Source organism: Terrapene carolina, unplaced genomic scaffold (assembly GCF_002925995.2).
Source record: "Terrapene carolina triunguis isolate 2854851 unplaced genomic scaffold, T_m_triunguis-2.0 Scaffold262, whole genome shotgun sequence".
Taxonomy (NCBI): Eukaryota; Metazoa; Chordata; order Testudines; family Emydidae; genus Terrapene; species Terrapene triunguis.
Window position 1 is genome coordinate 4,036,328 of NW_020664613.1, and position 17,638 is coordinate 4,053,965.

The window sequence follows — 17,638 nt, forward strand, 5'->3', positions numbered from 1 at the left end:
AGCTGTCCTACTAGAATCATAGGGCATTAGATAAAATATTGGGGTGTCTGTTCTTCTCAACAGGAAAACAAAGGAGGACTTATGTGCATAATTCCCACCAACATTAATATGAAGGTATGCAAATAAATCCTCCCACATATGGAAGAAAATAGGCTGCTTAGTGGATAGGATTTTCTGCTTCCTAAATCATCTTCCAAGATTGGCTCTGATGGCCAAGTAATCTCCCCCAGGTCTCGCTCCTTCAATTAGATGGTGTGTGGCAGAGTTCTTCATTGCTTTGTGAATGGCAGGAACAGAAAAGAATGGTGCCCTTTTTGGCTGAAGTGAGCATGAGTGAAGCTTTCATTCAATCACCTGTTCTCCCACCAGCAGGTGTCACTGTAGTGGAAAAGAATCCTAACTCCATTTTATGAGACAAGTGAGGGGAACCTAAATGAGATTTAAAAATCTTCATACATTTATGCCTGTGTAAAGGTAATATTCTTCCAAGGAAAGAGAGATTCTAAGCTCTAGTAACAACTACAAAGGTCAAAATATCCATAGGGCTACAGTATGCTGGACCTGTGTGAAAACTATAACGGTGCATTAGGTTCTGGAACTGAGAGTTAATGAAGATGTTTTATTGTGATTCTGTCACAAAGGAATACAATTAGGCAGTTACTAAATGCTTACCTGCATCAAAGTCAAGTCTGATTTTTTTCCGGCTATTCTTATTCAAATGTGTCAGAAACATGACTAGGTGCCAGCAATCTGAGCAACCAGCCCTCAGCTAAATCTGCTCTGAACTGATTAAATTATATCTGCCTGAACTTCTCTGGCCATGTAATCACTTAAAGATTTACAGTTTTAGGTCAGTTATTACAGGTTAGATTACGGTTATAATAAGCCTAAGGTGGTTGCAGGTGAATATTATAAATGACTGGTATCATTTTTCCCCTTTGTCTTAAACCATGTTTCTAATAATTTAACCTTGCTCCTCCCCATTTGGCAGCCACTGAATCAAAATCTAGACTTATTGATGGTGGATAGAGGGTCAGCCAGCAGAAGGTAGCACCCAAGCAGATAGTACCAATCCCAGAGCCCAGGATTCCCTTTACAACTTGAGCATGTGCTCTCAGGACAGTTGTGTGGCAATGAATATGCAGATATCATAGAACAGGGAAGGGGCCGTCCTTCTTTTTAAGGGTCTAGACAGTCTGAAAATACTGCATGCAGGTCTAGCCACCTCAATATCAGAAAGATGTTATCAAATCAGAGCGAGTTTAAAGAAGGGTGACAAACATGATTACGGTGCTGGATGAACCAATTTATAAGGAAATATTAAAAGAACTAAATATAACCTGGTTGTTTCACTGTAACTAATGTGGATTATAATCATGTACAATATTTAAAGAACATAAACAGCAAAGAGAGAATAACGTTTGCTAGAGGGGCAGATAGGGGCTAATATTTTTTTGGCACTACTCTGATGGCTTTACCAGTTTCTGCCAGATTTTAGGTTTCATAAATAAACAAAACAAAGCACTAAATTTCTAGCTCATATGTGAAGATGAGGCAATGCTACTGATTGATCTTACAGATGGAAACAATGGGACTGATTTTGGTCACTTGCACCATTGTAACATGGGTGTAACTCATTGATTTCAGTAGAGCTACTCTTGTTTCATGTTGGTACAAGATTAGAATCAATTGCTCCCAGTCATCTCAATAGGATGTTGACCCTGGTGCTCACTTATGTCAATGTAAACATAAGACTGTTAACTATTTCATTGATGAAATCTCCATTTAATCTAGGATTGCGGTCAAAATTTGGAATTGTTAGTTGATCTTGAATACCATCACTTGTCTCCCCTCTTTTCAACCCTTTGTATAAACTAGGGGGAAATGATTGAAAAATTTTAAAAATATTTCTATGACCGGGGTGATGCACATGCTCATAAAGGTTTCAGGACTACTTTAACAGATTGAAAAATAAATAGCAGAAAAAACTTCCTGGCAAAGAGGGAAGAGATTCAATTTTGGAGTGATCTCCAGCGGGCAGTGTTGGAAATCCCACCACCTGTGATATTTAAAACTAGATTAGCAGATCAGTAGTAAATGCTATGGTGTTGAGAACCAGATAAGTACTTATATTTACTGAGTGAGGGGGACTATCCTGCATTGTCTGGAGAAGGGTGGATTAGATGACCTGAATGGTTGTCTTCTGCTATAGTTTATAAACAAACCTTGCCCTCTTATTATCACCATGGCAGATGCATATAACCTTTTGTCTTAAACTGGTTTTGGGGGGCCTCAGCACCTTGTGACTAGGGCATTGACCTACAGACACTGTATAAATGCTTGTTTATGTGTTTCAGGGTGAAGGTGTCAGAAATACGCAAAACAGTTTTGGAAAGAGTGTCTTGGGAGAACAACCACAAAAGAAGTTCCTGCTGCTAGTTAAAGGTATTCAGATACAGTAGCTGCTTTTGCTAACATTTTTTAAATGGAGATTTTTTAAGAATTTGGCATTATTCATTGCTACTTTTGCCATCAAAATCCCTGTTGAAGATTGTAACCAAACACTTGTAAATATCAAAGGCTAGGAATACAGAACTTTGTACCTTTATCCATTCATTTCTCTTCAATGAAGGAATAATCCTATCGTGGAGTCCATCCTTTCTCAGCCATTTAGAAACTGTAACCAAATGTATTCATCCTCAGAGAGACTCAGAAATTGAAGCTTATAATGCTACAGTGCATTCCATTTCCCACATATATCCCCTCTCTTTGTCCTTGCCTAAAGACAAAACCCTTCCTCCATACAACACCCCCACACTCATGCTTACTTCCACAAGTATAGCAACAACTGCTCTTCAAGGAGGTGACAACTTCTCATTGACTGTTTGCTGTCACCAACCTCGCTGCAACCAGGCTTTATATCAATTCCTAAACACACCTTCCAGTGTAACCTACCCCTGCTGCTTTCCAGCCAGAGGAAGAAATCAGGAATGGCACTAGAGGGTTGGGAAGGAGGGTTTCCAGAGGGAGACAGATTGAGGGAGAAAGGCATAAAGAGGGAGAGAGGTGAGCAATGTGGAATTGATTCTCCCTAGTATGTTAGCTCTGTCTCCTTATGCACAGGCGCTGACTTCTGTTTTTGCCGGTGGGTGCTCCTCTCCGCCCCCTCCCCTATGTGAGCAGCAGGCAGGGCCTCAGGGGGAAGAGGTCAAGTGGGGGTGGGGCTCAGGGCAGATCATGGCTGGGGCCTCAGGGAGAAGAGGTCAAGCGGGGATGGGGCCTTGGGATGGAGCGCAGGTGGAGCAGGGAGCAGGGCTACGGTTCAGGAGCCTGGGGCCACAAAAGATGAATCTGGCCCTGCGGATGCCGAGAACCCCCTATTTTTTTTCAGTGGTACCAAAAGTCCCGGAGTACCTACGGAGTCGGTGCCTATATCCTTATGGCTATAAGTCTTTCCTCCTCCCTAGTGCAGGAACCCCCTGTGGCTATACGGAACCCCTGCACACATGAACCACTCTCCAAGTGGGTGACCTCCCCTGTGAGTTAGCTAATTTCCAAAGTGATATTTTAAACTATCAAATTTGCTGTTCACGCTGCCTTGAAATGGTTCTGGGGGCATTACAAAATTGAGCCACTACACATTTTAAAATTTCATTTGTGTGCTGTTAAAGAGAAGCCTTTAAATTTTAATGCTATTTAGAACAATGTCCCAGTTCAGCCCTCAGAGGTTACTCATATAATTATATACAGACACATACGAGAGAGAGCGAATTTCTTAGCTTTGGCAAAGCCCTGTCTGATTTTTTTTTTCTCTGCTTGAAGATTTCCTGCTGCCTTACTAAGGCTAAGCACAGTATTCGGTGTAGAATGTTCCCCTGTAGCCTGATTTTTAAACAGGCATCCAAAATGCTTTTAAAATTTGAATACTGGTTGGCCATCACCTTTAAAAAAAAATTGCAGTTTATCCTGGGAGAAATGATGAAGAAATTCTTTTTATATATATTATTATTGGCCTGGATTTGTTAGTGATGCTGAACCTTCCACAATAAACTGTCATCTCATACAATTGCTTCCGAATATGGCCTCCTATTTGATTGCAGGGTCTGGAACATCAGACAGTAGGAATGCAATGCTTAAGCTTCTTCACTTATTACCTGCTGGTGTACAAATGTGGGATTTTGCAATTTACTCTAAAGTCTTAGTTTTGTCTCCTATATATACCCACTATGGGAGGTACTGTGTATGCAACCCTATGAGGGCAACAGTGAAAGAACCGGAGATTCTGATAAAGCTCAAATCATAACAAAGGTATGTAGAAAGCTCACATATAATCAGGATCAAATGCAGTTATCACAAGGAGTCCTTAAAACCACTCACCACCAAAAAAAAAAAATGTCCTCATAAATGCTGGAAACTAGCCTCAGGTTGCCAAAGAGAGACTTTAATAACAGGAATTAAAATATATCTACTTCATGTTAGTAATAGAATGGTTACTATCCAAAATGCCCACCCTACACTACACTTGAGTTACTAGGCTTTAGACCAGGGGAAGTCCCATGGCAGTCAGGAAGACAGACTACCACCCCATTATCCCTTTGACCTGTGTAGTAATAGCATAGCTGCTTTCTGGCCATTGCTGAAACCTCAGGGCTGCAGTAGGGTTCACAAGACCAATAGACCCCAGCGGGATGTGTGAAGCAGAGAGAGGACAAACTGGAGATGGGTCCCCCATACACAGATCTGTAGGCTATGCTTTCGCTTCCATAACAACCCTCCAGCAGGGCACAGCTTCATAGCATGTAAGAATTGTGGATCCCCTGATCGGGGGCCCTACTACTTGATGTGGATGGTGGTGTGGTTAAGACACTGGACTAGATCCAAGGAGATCTAGGTTCCATTTCTAGCTCTGCCATAGCCTTTGAGTGTGACCTTGGGCAAGTCACTTAACCTCTGTGGTCCAGTTCCACACAAAGGAACCCTGATTTTTCCGTCTCTGTTCTCTATAATGGGTCCCTCATTCAGCACCACCCAGAACCCTGTATTAGCTAGAGTAGCCAATGGGCTTTTCTAACTTACATACAGCAGAGAACTACCATAGCTGAACTCTGCTGCACCATATCCCCTCCATAATGCTCTTCCCGCCTTCTTTCTTCACAATATTTGGCTGAATACTTTTGCAGAAATCAGGAAAGGTGGGGAAAACAAGAACTAAATTAATTGGATAACTTATTGATAACTAATTCAACCTGCTTTGCTAAACATAAATCTGCTGAACTAGAAGTTGTCCGTTTTATTTTAGACTATATTTTCAGTCACAATTTCTTCCCCCTCTGGCTTGCAGTGGTTAAATGAGCACTAACAAGGGCAGCTTCTAACTGAAGAAAGGAGGCATGTGAAATGTTCATGTAGAAAGAAAGTCTGTGATAGCACATTCCCTCTGTCAAGGCATTTATGTGGGTAGAGAATATGTAAGGCTGAATAAGGCAAGACCATTTTAATGAGATAGTAACAGCAAGTTAATTCAGGACCATGAAACCCCATGTGGCTTATCTATGTTAATGAAGGAAAACCAGAGTCTGCCCATTGGCACAGATTATAGTTATGCTAAGCCAGAAGGTGTCTGTAGAACAAGTGTAGCCATTACAAACCACATACATCCTGCGTTGCTTATAGTACTCATATAATTTTAGGGAAAATTAGATTTAATTCCTTTCATTTCTCAATGGCATTGGAGTGTACCCATAGGTATGTAAATAAAATTTACATACTGGACTCTAGACCACACAGCTCTTGAGGAAGATGAGGGCTGCCTACAAATAGCTCAAAGTGGTTTGAAAGATTGGAGGGTCTCCTTGGTAGGTTGGCTAGCTTTAAAAAAGAGCCACAGCTTTGAAATCATGGCCAACATTCTCAGGCCTTGTGGTGACCATTTGTGTTTTGGTAGCTGTGAACAGAACTGGGCAAAATGTTTTGGCTGAAACTTCTTTTTGCTGAAAAATGCAGATTCAGGTAGACTGAAACATTTCATGGATTTGTGCCCGTTTGGGTGAATTGTTTTGGTCAAAATGAAAAAAGGAATTGTCAAAATGAATGGACATTATCCAAAGGACATGTTTCAATTTTTCAGGCTAGATTCAAAACGGGATTTAGGTGCCAAAGAGTTGGAAGTGGTGCTGCCTCTGTCACGCTTATACCCAATAGCCTGGTGGTGAGAGCTTGGATGTGGGGTACCCAGGTTTAATTCCTGCTATGGAGCAGGGAATGGAACCTGAGTGTTCCTCCCTCCCAGATGGGAGCCCTCGCCACCAGGCTATGTTGTCATATTCTCGCTCGCTCTCTCTGGTCCAATGGCTCTTCCAGTATTTTATACAAAGTGAAACAGCTTCAATAGAAAAGATTGAGAGACCCACTCCAAAATACCCTACAACCCAGTGGTTAGGGCATTCACCCAGGGCGAGGGAGACCTGCTTCAAGTCTTACTGAGTGCCCCAGCCAGTTATTGGGTGTAGGGGGACAGGGGTGGCACCAACACCACCTCCTTGGTTTTGTGAATCTGACCTTTCATTTCCTTTGCTTTTATTAAAAAAAGATTTAGAAAACCCCAAACAAAATATTTTATTTGACTTGAAACAAAACTTTTCTTTATTTTTCAATTTGCCAAAAATTCTGAAAAATTGAGTTCAATGTGAACAAATTTTCTTTTTTAACTGCCAATGGACCAAAAAGCTTGTTATTCATGTAACTCTATCCATGAAGCAAAGCAGGCACAGGTCACTTGCAAGAGCTAGAGAGCCCTGTGAGATTTGCTGGCATTTTACTGGAAAATTCCTTGCAATATAGAACCCTATAAATGCAAGGTCTTCATAGGCTGAGAGTTGGTATGTCTCACTAAATATTGTTTCAACCATGCCAAGTAATAGAGGGAGACCTGGATACATTTGATAAAACTTTGCTATCTCAAGCAGTGCCAAAGGAACATTGATCATCTGAGTGGTGCAGATGGGTTAGTGGGCAGGAGGTATATATTTAGATAGTCTAAATTTAGAGGACAGTCAGAGCAGGAAGGAACTCTGGACTCACAATGAAGACTCTTGGCTCCAGTGGGTTAGTCAAAAGTCAACTAAACAGCAGAAGATTTGGATTATACTTACGTTCTATCAGGCGCAACCAGGGGCGGCTCTATGTTTTTTGCCACCCCAAGCATGGCAGTCAGGCGGCCTTCGGCGGCACGCCTGCGGGCAGTCCGCTGGTCACGCAGATTCGGCGGCATTTCTGCGGGTGATCTGCCGGTCCTGCGCCTTCGGCGTACCCGCTGCCGAATTGCCGCCAAAGCCGCGGGATCAGCGGGCGTGCCGCCGAAGGCTGCCTGACTGCCGCCCTCATGGCGACCGGCACGCCGCGCCCCGTGGCTTGCTGCCGCAGGCACGCACTTGCTGCACTGGTGCCTGGAGCCACCCCTGGGTGCAACATCTGGGCTCAGGGGTATCATAGTAAGACCACAGGCAATTAATTGTGTGCTTTCCTTACAGGGCCATACAATTAGTGGAAAACAAAACAAGAGAAGAAATTGACAGTATTCTCTTAGTAATGCCTTAGTAGAATTATTTACCCTTCTGCCCCAGTCCGTGTAATATCAAAGAAATAATGGGGCTTTAAATATGTATGTGGATTAAAGTGGTGTATGGTTGTCAAATCTTAACTCAGGCAAATCTTAACTCTCTTTCTCAGTTCTTCTATGGCAGCCATTAGACATTGCGAAATCTAAGAACCTCCCTAGGCTGGGCTGCTGAAATGCTATCTCCCCAGGACTTATTTTAAGGCTGATAAAAAGCTTGAGTGGTTCCAACATTCCACAACTCACCTCCTGCTCAGGGCAGTACAGTGACCGAATAACACAGCAGTGCCTTTTGCTCTGAACAGCCTCCCCATTCGATCCTGAATCTACTCTAAGGTCCTGGTCTTCCTCTTCAAAACCATCCCCACCGCCCCAAAGAATATTTCTGTTTACAAGGAAAACTCAGGGTTTAACTCTTGAAGCAAGGTGATTTTGGTGGACATTCCTCAACACATTAAAAGTCATGTGAATAAGCGCTCACCAATGGGAAGAAGGGTTACATAATTTACCTAATATATTGATGGAATAATGTACTGCTTAAAGGGCCAACTCTGCAAATTTAGGTGAGTGGTTAATGGGACTGGTCACCTGAATAAGGTATTGAAGGATCTGGCCCAGTCTTTATAAGACAAGAGTCATCAGGTCTAGGCAGCATTCACAACAAAACTCAATAAAAGCAACAGCTAATTTTACCAATGTCCTTTGCATTCCCTCTGAAATAGCATATTTCTGTATGTTAATGTTTCTATTGTTTTAATATTCTTGCTTTTCTCATTCATATTCTGAGAGATTATTGTTAGTGCCAACTCATTTGATTTATTATTTAGAGAAAGCACTTGTTCAAAAAGTCAGCACTGGATATTAAATGATGATTGCTTGCAATGAATTTCTTCTCAACATCTGCAAAGACAATTTTGCCTTTTCTTCTTCCACTTAACTCTAAATGGGAGATCTTAAGCATACTTAACTAGGATTCATAATATCATGCTCACAGAAAATCATCTTAAAATTTAGGATATTAAAATAAAAATAGTAAGGTTATTGGGTACAAAATCTCCCCGAATAAAAAAAAACAGAAGAAAATGACCTGCGTATGTACATTTGTGTACATTATGAAGAGAGCCTGAGATATAGGGCCAGATCCTCAACTTCAATGGAGCTTTTTCTCCCTAATGTTTAAAGAGACATACAAGTAGTTTGGTCTAAAAATGACGATTTTGTGTGTGGTTAACGAATAAAAAAAGAAGACGACAACAAACATGTTTAAACAAATATTAAGAGAAATGTTTTGATTAGCTTTTAAAAATTTTACTGAATAAAAATGCAGACTTTGATTTAAGTTTAAACTTTAAACTTGCCTTGCAAATTCTGTTTATTCAACTGCCTGATCCAAAGCCCACTGAATGAAGTGGGAATTTTTTTCCATTGACATCACCAGGCTTTGGATCAGGCCTTTACTCAGCCAAAATATTTTTATTTTTTGACAGGCAAGTAAAATATTAATAATTTTTTTGTTGTCATTAGCCTCATGGTAAAGGGTACATGTTGCACACATGCCGGTAAATGTTAGTAACCATTTTGCATGGCTGCTTTAAACAGTCCCATGCAGCCACTGCAATTCAAATGTTGCATCATACTTCTGATTCCCATGAAACCAGCTAGAAACAAAAGTGAAATTGGCAAGTCTATTTCCTTAATGAGTTATTAAGATGAAACAAACAGGATAAATGGTAGAAGTAAATTAGATATTTAAATTTACATTTTCATAATCCATAATAGTGCTAGTAAAGAAAAGGAAAGAAATAATCTGTTGTACGAATTGTATCGGGGAAATGTCTAAATAGTCTAAATTTCACAAAGATACTTTTATTTTATTTTCCAAGGTAGTACTTTATAGTATTGTTTTCCATGAACAAGTATGGCATAAAGGGGTGATATTAGGGACTATCAAGTAAGTAGCTATTTTAATTCCTTACTTCTTTGTAAAATGCATTTTGGGATTTAATTACCATCGCTTTTTAAATGCTCGTCAAAAGTTAAATAGTTATGACAAGAAAAATATTTTCTGCTTAACTATGTACACTTCCAAACCCAAATCAACTTTGTTTAAATAGCATTACGCCCATGGCACGCCCTAACAAAACCTGGGAAATTAACAGGGATGACCGGCATTCCTCCTATTCTTAAATTGTCCTATTACATCTAGGCCTTGTAGTATGCAATGGCCCTGGCTGCAATGAATTTTGAAACCATGGGCCTGCTCCTGCTCACACTGAAAGTAATAAGAGAAGGAGCTGGCCCTTGGTTTTTAGCACCTTTCTATCAAAAACTGTGATTCAGTATGATTTTCTATGCAAGTACAAGCACAGTTTACACGTACATTGGAGACAGGGCAAACATGATGACATGAACTGGTTGGAGACTTGCATAATACCTAATTACAATTAGCTTTGGGTTTATATTTCTTTCCTTTTATTGGTAAATTTTACCTGCCTTACTAGCTATCAGCATACATGATGGAGTATTGTGGCATAAAGGTTTTTGCAGCATGATTTGAGATGGCTACACTGGAAGCGGAAGTTCCCTTTGTCTTCTGGACAACTGGACAAAGAATCCACCACTTGCAGTTGCAGTGAGGACATTACTCAGGAGTGAAGAGGTCAAACTAATAGGTGCCAACAGAGCCTTTATATCTTTCATTCTGTACCCTCGTGTGTTCTGTATATACCATGTATTTTACAGAAAAGCTATTTCACAGATGTTTTAAAGAGTTTTATTGGTACTTCTTTATAGCTTCCTCCCTTAATTTCCATTGGTCCAACTATATTGGTTCTAGAGGGAGAAGAAAATGATAACTAATACAATTTAGAAACCTATACAATTATTTTGAATAGCTAGTTTTTATCCATGTATTTAAATGCATATGTGTGTTGCATATATTTCACTTCGTGTAGATTTTAAAAATAGAAAGAGATTCCGATTCAGGAAAACACTCAAGAGTACATGGTAAATCCCACTGATTTCAAATTCAATATGTATATAAGTGCTACCCTGAATAGGAATGCTTTCCTGACTTGGGACCTAATAGAAGAAGTAGTTAAGAAAAACTTCAAACAGAATGAACTCTGTTTGGGGTGTTTTGCTTAGCATATGCAAATGCATACTTAGGATGTTTTTGATTACTGGCCTTTGAATATTGTTGATTGAACCAAGGTGAAGGGCATCTTAACAACAGAGAAAAAGGTAAAGTGAAATGAGCTGGCTGTGTTGCAGGAGAGTGAGCATGGATTACATTTACCCCACCTTACTGGGGACCAATAGATGGCAAGATCAGCTCGGGGTGCCAACCAGAGGGAGAGGCAAAATAAAAAGCATTGCAAGACCTACTTGACCGCATGTTGACTTAGGACAAGGATGCTTGGTGACACCATAGTGAGGCCTCAGTTCTTCAGGGGACTTGAATGAGACTATGATGATTATTGATCCAATAGACTATAATGGCTACTCCTGAGCCCTTAGGGATCTATTGTATAAATGTGTACTTAGGGACTCTTAAATATATCTTATTAATGACATGACAGAGCATAACTGTTCCAAAAGAGATGTTACAATCTATGGTGTAAATCCTTCTTACCTCTCAGATAATTGACCATCGTGTCAAAGGCTACCTCACATGCACACTTGACCCACGTGGTAAAAATACTTAGAATTCTCTATGCTTTTGGGCTTGCTTAGCCAATTTTATTGATAATTTGCCATTTTTATTATTGGCCCCAATTTTTAATTCATGTGACTGAATAATAACCTGCAGAATTTCAGAAATCAAAACTTTTTGGGGGGGGGGGGGCAAAAAGCATCTGAAACCAATGAGTTGTTTCTTTTGTGTCCTGTAAATTAAAGTAGCTGCATAGATTACTTTCTATTTAAAAAAAATATTTGTTTTTTCTGCTATGTTCCTGGGGTGGGACCTCGCATGCAAAATTTCAGCCTAGAGTAAAGTTTTACAGATGAATTGTAAGCCCCCCTGAAAATAGGGGTTTATCATGGAAATGCTGATACAACCTTAACGCCAGTCGCAAAAACTTGCTTCCCTGATACCAGAAAGAACCATTATTTTCTTTCTTAAATGGGTTCTATTAAGTCATCCACTGATTCTAAATTCTTGTGGTTTTCTTTCATTGATCCCATTTAGATTTATCTTTGTTGTTTGAAAAAGATAGTCTGGACCCTGAACTTCCAAGTCCTGCTATTTGTTGCCTAAGGAGCACACAGAGGTTTAGATTGCATCTTTTCAATGCATTATGGCATGGCAGCCTAAAGCCAATACTTGTTTTTTAACTGGCAACCTGCCTGTACGAATGGAGGAAGCAGATTGCCTCTTTGCTGAACACTTAGACAAGGTACTGATTTAACAACAGTGGACAAGCAGCTGGGAGCTGGGCTGTCAGCCTGTCACACACTGACAAATCTGTTGTTCATATTCAGGCAGGATGTTCCAGTTAGATTGCCATCAGTATCATCCATCTACTACAGGCATGCAAGGAGTACCGGCATCTACTTCATACCCATAGACAAAATGCTGTTGATGCATCTTTCTGAGGGAATCTCAACAAAACAGCTAATTTGCTTTTTGTGATGGTCTTCTGCAATAAGATCTGTAAGCTAGCTGTTTCAATTGTTGTCTGTTTCTCTCTCTTTGTCTCTTCATTCAATATGCCAGAATAATGTGTGTAAATTGATAGTTATTCCAATTTCATGTCATATGCAGGAAAGTGTACGTCTGAATGGAGCCTCTCAGCTGTTTCTAAAACTATAAAAGGCAACTGTCTAAAAAGCAAATTCAGTAAAACACAGTCAAATGAAATGAATCAAAACCCCAAAATGGTGATTGATAAATGTGCACTGCAATAACATTGCTTTGGCTTCCAGAACCATTCCTATCACATTTCCCCATAGCCACTGGATTTGAAGCACTAAAAATATTCTCTTTAGATTCATTCAGTTTCCAAAAGTAACTCTTTAACCTGAGAGTGAATTCACAGCTAAAATAAGTCCGTCTGTATTCATGTTAACTTGTTGGTATCAATCCATGCTGCATATATGTGGGTGTGGATCAAAGCTTTAGAATATGTGATATAATTATTTTAATCATATACCTGCAGATATTTTTAATTTGGAAAAGCTGCTTTTATGTACTCTGATTTCATATACGCCAGATTATGGTTTTATATTATCTGCCCTTATGTCAAAGTTATCCAATTTGTGCCCCTATGTGCCCTTCATCTTCTCCTGTTCTAGCTACAGATCTATAATCCCAAAGCCCACGGAAAGAACTCTTGAACTTAGCTGGGAGGGGGAAGAATTAGTCCATCGGTACGATTTCATATGGCTGTCATCTGAATGTGATGCTGCTTGTTCATCACCTGTATTGTACGATAGAGTGATAAAAATAACGCACAGCTTTATCAAGGCAGTGATAGAGGAAGCGTTCCATTTAACTTCTCGCTCTATTCTCATAGAGGTATATACCATTTTAAATGTTCAGACAGAATTAGTGTAATTTAAAGCTGTGATGACCCTGAAAAGTGGTAAGCTAGTCAAATTCTTGGTATTAAATCTGTATCTTTTTACATGTTACCTTAATGATGTAAAAATCATAATGTTATCAGTGACATACATTTATGTAGTGTGTAATTTAATCAGCTAATAACGCCTCTAAGTCTAGCAGATGCTCTTCCCTGCTTCTTCATTATAAATCCTTTTCTGATCAAGAAAGTACCTTACTTGACTGCATTTCTTACAATAAAATTTAAGATCCTGAGGAAAACATTCAGTTCCTGGTAACTTTACTAACCTGGAAGGGAAAAAAATCAGAAAATATGCTGCCGTTTTTCTGATTTAAGTCTAAAAGGGAAGAATGATTGCAGTGGAATAGAAGTAGGTGTCGGTGTAGTATGGACCACTGTAAAATTCCATACAATATGGGAATAATATCAATTGTGAATACAGGTATACTGAAAAATGTTACCTAATAATTAGCTGCCCATATTTCTTACAAAATACATCTTTGTGTTTCTAATTTTTTATCAATGAGAGTTCAGCACAGTCTCTTAAATCCCTTATTTAAAAAGTATTTTAGTGAAATAAGTACTATAATGCACATATTTAGAGAGTGGAGAAACCTAAATCTACTTTATAATTTTTTCCTTCGTTGGGTTCCCAAGTTGTCAAAATTTGGAATAGTCTCAATGAAGAAACATCTGTCAAGCCCATGAAATGCTATAATGGTGTCTTTGGCTCATATGAGGATTAGTAAGCTAAATATCAAAAACCACCCCCCTCCTCCCAAGTTGTGAGTTATAGTATTTTTCTGTGTTGGTGTCCATAAGTGGAGTTCATTATTTGATTTTTTAAAATACTCCTAAAAGTCCATCAAATTCTATAGCTGAACCAACAAATGTGGAGGTAAAGGATTATTTCAGATTTATAAATTCTTATTAAAAAATTTAATTCAAAATTCAGGGGGGAATCAAACTTCTTTTGTCCTGCTCAAGCACAAACAAAAATAAAAATATTTTTGAGCCTTTTACGTACTCTAGCATGTTTAAACTACGTTCCTATTTTTTGTACACAATGATAGCGACATCAATTCCCCATCTTTATAAAAATCGCTGTGTGTTCTTTATTCTGCACTGAAAACTCAGTGATTTTTGATTGACAGAAAGATTACCTAATAAACCTTCACCACAAACTAATTAATCATTTTGAATACAACAGTAAATTGGCAAGCATAAAAAAGCAAATGAGATGGGTGTTGAAGACCATTTTCAAATGACCTTAGTTAAAAGCCAAGTACACAGTGTTGAAAGCATCAATAATATTGCATTGCTAGTAAACTTCCTTCTTTACCACAGCTGCTGGCTTATAGCAAACTAGTGAAGGAGAGGGATTAAAACCTCACATTATTCCTCCATTCCACAAACACCAGCTGACTTTAGTGAAGGAGAGAATAGTAAGAATATGAATGCACAGGAAGTTACCTGCCTCAGAAATAGCCTCTGACACAGGCAAAGTCAGCATCTGTTCTGTGCTGCTTTTGTATTATTTTTGTAATGGTAATTTCAATTTTAAAAAAATTATTTATTAAACTGCTGCTTTTTACCCTGCTAGAGAAACCTCATTGTAATTGTGACCCTAGATTGTATCCCACAATGACAGTGCTGTACCACAGCATTGTAACAAATGGGTTTCCTCTAGCTATAGTCACACCAAGCCCTCCATAAGCCCTGAGAATGCCTTTTCCCACACACAAATGTAACGAAGATAACGTCACTGCAAAGTGATATTCCTGTCAAGTTTATCTAAGTCTGAAGATTAGGTCAGTATACGATCTTAGTCCTCTGCCTCACCGCCATCCCCTGACAATTTAACACCACATACAACCTTATTTAAAGTAAAGGTTCAGGGTTCACCGGGATTACCCCAAGTTCAAGGACAGGGTTGGAAGATAATGGTTGGCTGGGTATTTTTTAAGGCTTAAAATCAGAGACAGGCCCAAGTAGTAAAGTTCTCATCCTGATGTGAAGGCTCCCTCTACTGAGGAGTACTAGGATGAGGGATTTGGTTTGGGACAATCTCTGGCCAAGGTACTTAGATACAGAAGGACTGTAAGATGCCCTCTTAGACCCTAGATGCCTTTAATACAACAATGTGCAACCACTACCACCCATTTGTTTGGGGAGCCAGAGACAAGAAGGTTCTTATGGGGAAAGTGAAAGAGAACCACAATTTTGGTGGTGGAGGTAGATAGGGCAGGCTTTAGAAATAATTAAGAGGAAGCACAGACGGTTTATGATGACAACTTGGGTGTGGAGAGAGAGAGAGAGAGGAGCCAAAAACGATGCCAAGTTGCGAGCCTGGGCAACATAAAGGATGATAGAATTTATGGCAGAGATGGAGAGCAAAGAGACCATGTTTCTGCTGATATTTGTAGTGTCCCTAGGTTTCTTTCTATTTTCAATCTGTCTTCCCTTTTGTTCTCAACTTATCCAAATTTAGCATCCTTAATGAATTTCATTAACATGGTGTTTAACCCCATCTTCTAGATAATTCACGCACATGTTAAATAAGATAGGTCCTTCAAGTGGCCAAATAGACATTGCATTCTGTCCGTTGCTGTTTATCGGGGTGGTTTGCTTATGGTCATTTAGCTACTGTCCCTGTCCGAACCAAACCAATGGGGCTTGATTTTGCATGTAAGGTTTTTGTGAAAGACTATATGAAATGATTTATTAAAATGCAGCTGTTACCTCAGATGTGATCCCTTCATTCACAAATACTCTAATTCAGTTTTAAAATAAGAGTTAAAAATACGCAATCTCACATATCTGGCATGATTTATTCTTTATAAATCTCTGATGCCTATTGTTCATGGTTCTGTTATTCTGTGTAATAATTGTTTTTATTCCTTTAAAAATCCACCATCTACTGGGGATATTTAATCCTTGTTTTCCCCTTTCAATACATGCAAACATATATTGACACTTTTAGTCTCCTATATTCCAACATCTTTTTTATTTAGCAGATGCAGACCGTGTGAGGGTGGGGAGGAGAATGGAGGGCTTTGAACAGACCCTGTTCCCAATGTCTAAGGAAGAAAGGAAGGCTCTGATTTTGCAAATACTTACACATGTGGGTAGCCCTTCTGAACAAAGTGGGACAACTCATGAATGTAATGTTACTTGTGCATGAGAGTTTGTAGGGGCCTAAAGTAGCTGGAAAAGAGACAAAACAAACCCAACCCCAAGTTGTGTTAATTTTTATCACTGCATTTTCTTTTCCTTCAGTTATTTGTTTTGTTTTAGTCTCTGCCCACATATACTTTGTGTCCTCCTTGTCCCTGTGGTGGGACTGGTCTGTCTGTCTGTCCCCTAGCTTGGCTGCTTGCTGAAACATAGATTGGGCTTGGATGGGTGTGAGCGGTCTGGTCTACCGAGAACTGTCTGCTGAGCTCCAAACACAGACTTCACATTTCACGACAAGCAGCAGCAGCAGCAGCCACTTCCAGGGATTTTAATGAATTGGCCGCTGCTCTCCAAACCACTTATTTGCCCCCTCCCCCTCTCTCCTCTCAATCTCTTCCCCTCCCCACTTTTATCCTAGCTGCTCATAGTAGGCAGAGGGTGGGGGAGAGAGAGAGAGAGAGAGAGGAATTATTTATTGTGTGCCTGTTGAAAATGAAAGGCTTTTACATTTTAATGAGCACTAAATAGGAGCGAGGAAATATTGTTCATTAGCTGTAATCTGCGGAATTGCTTGAGTGAACTTCCTTTGGAGGCCGCTTTAAACGGTTCACTCAAGTAAAGCAGTTTGTATGGTAATTAAGGGAGCATTTTTCTGTCAACATCTGTGCTGCTATTTATAACACTGAAGGTATCTTATTACTCCACCAGAGAAACATTAAAGGGGGTGGGCAGAAGGGAGGCTGTATATTTTTTTTTATATGTATTACTGTTTTCAGTCTTCACCACCCCTCTCTTTTCTTTGCCTTCTTCCCTGACTTCTGTCTTCTAATTCCCGAAGAAGAAGAAAAGTTCCTGTCCACTATTTCCTGATAGGAAGAATTATCATTGTGACATCTTTTCATTAATCATATCCTTACTCGGCAGCCAAGCTGCTCGGCAAAAATGAGAGAGACCTGTGTCCCGTTGCTCTTCCTGCTAACATACATGCATTTTGATTTAAATGTCACTGTTGTCTCTGGAGAGACCCAGGGAATCCACCTCAATCCTGTCTGCATCCTACCAGCATCATGGCACTGAGTGTGCTAAGCTGGGTGCAAAATAATAGGAAACCCAGCCAAAGACAATCAAAGGCGTGGTGCGCTGCAAGCAGAGGGCGATAACAATGCACAACATTTGAGCCTGTGTAGTTCTGTTTGAGATGTTACTGGAATTTTGAGTTGCTGTCTTAATTCTACCATTCGACTGCCTCCTCGCTCCTGGGGAAAAGACTCGGGGTGTA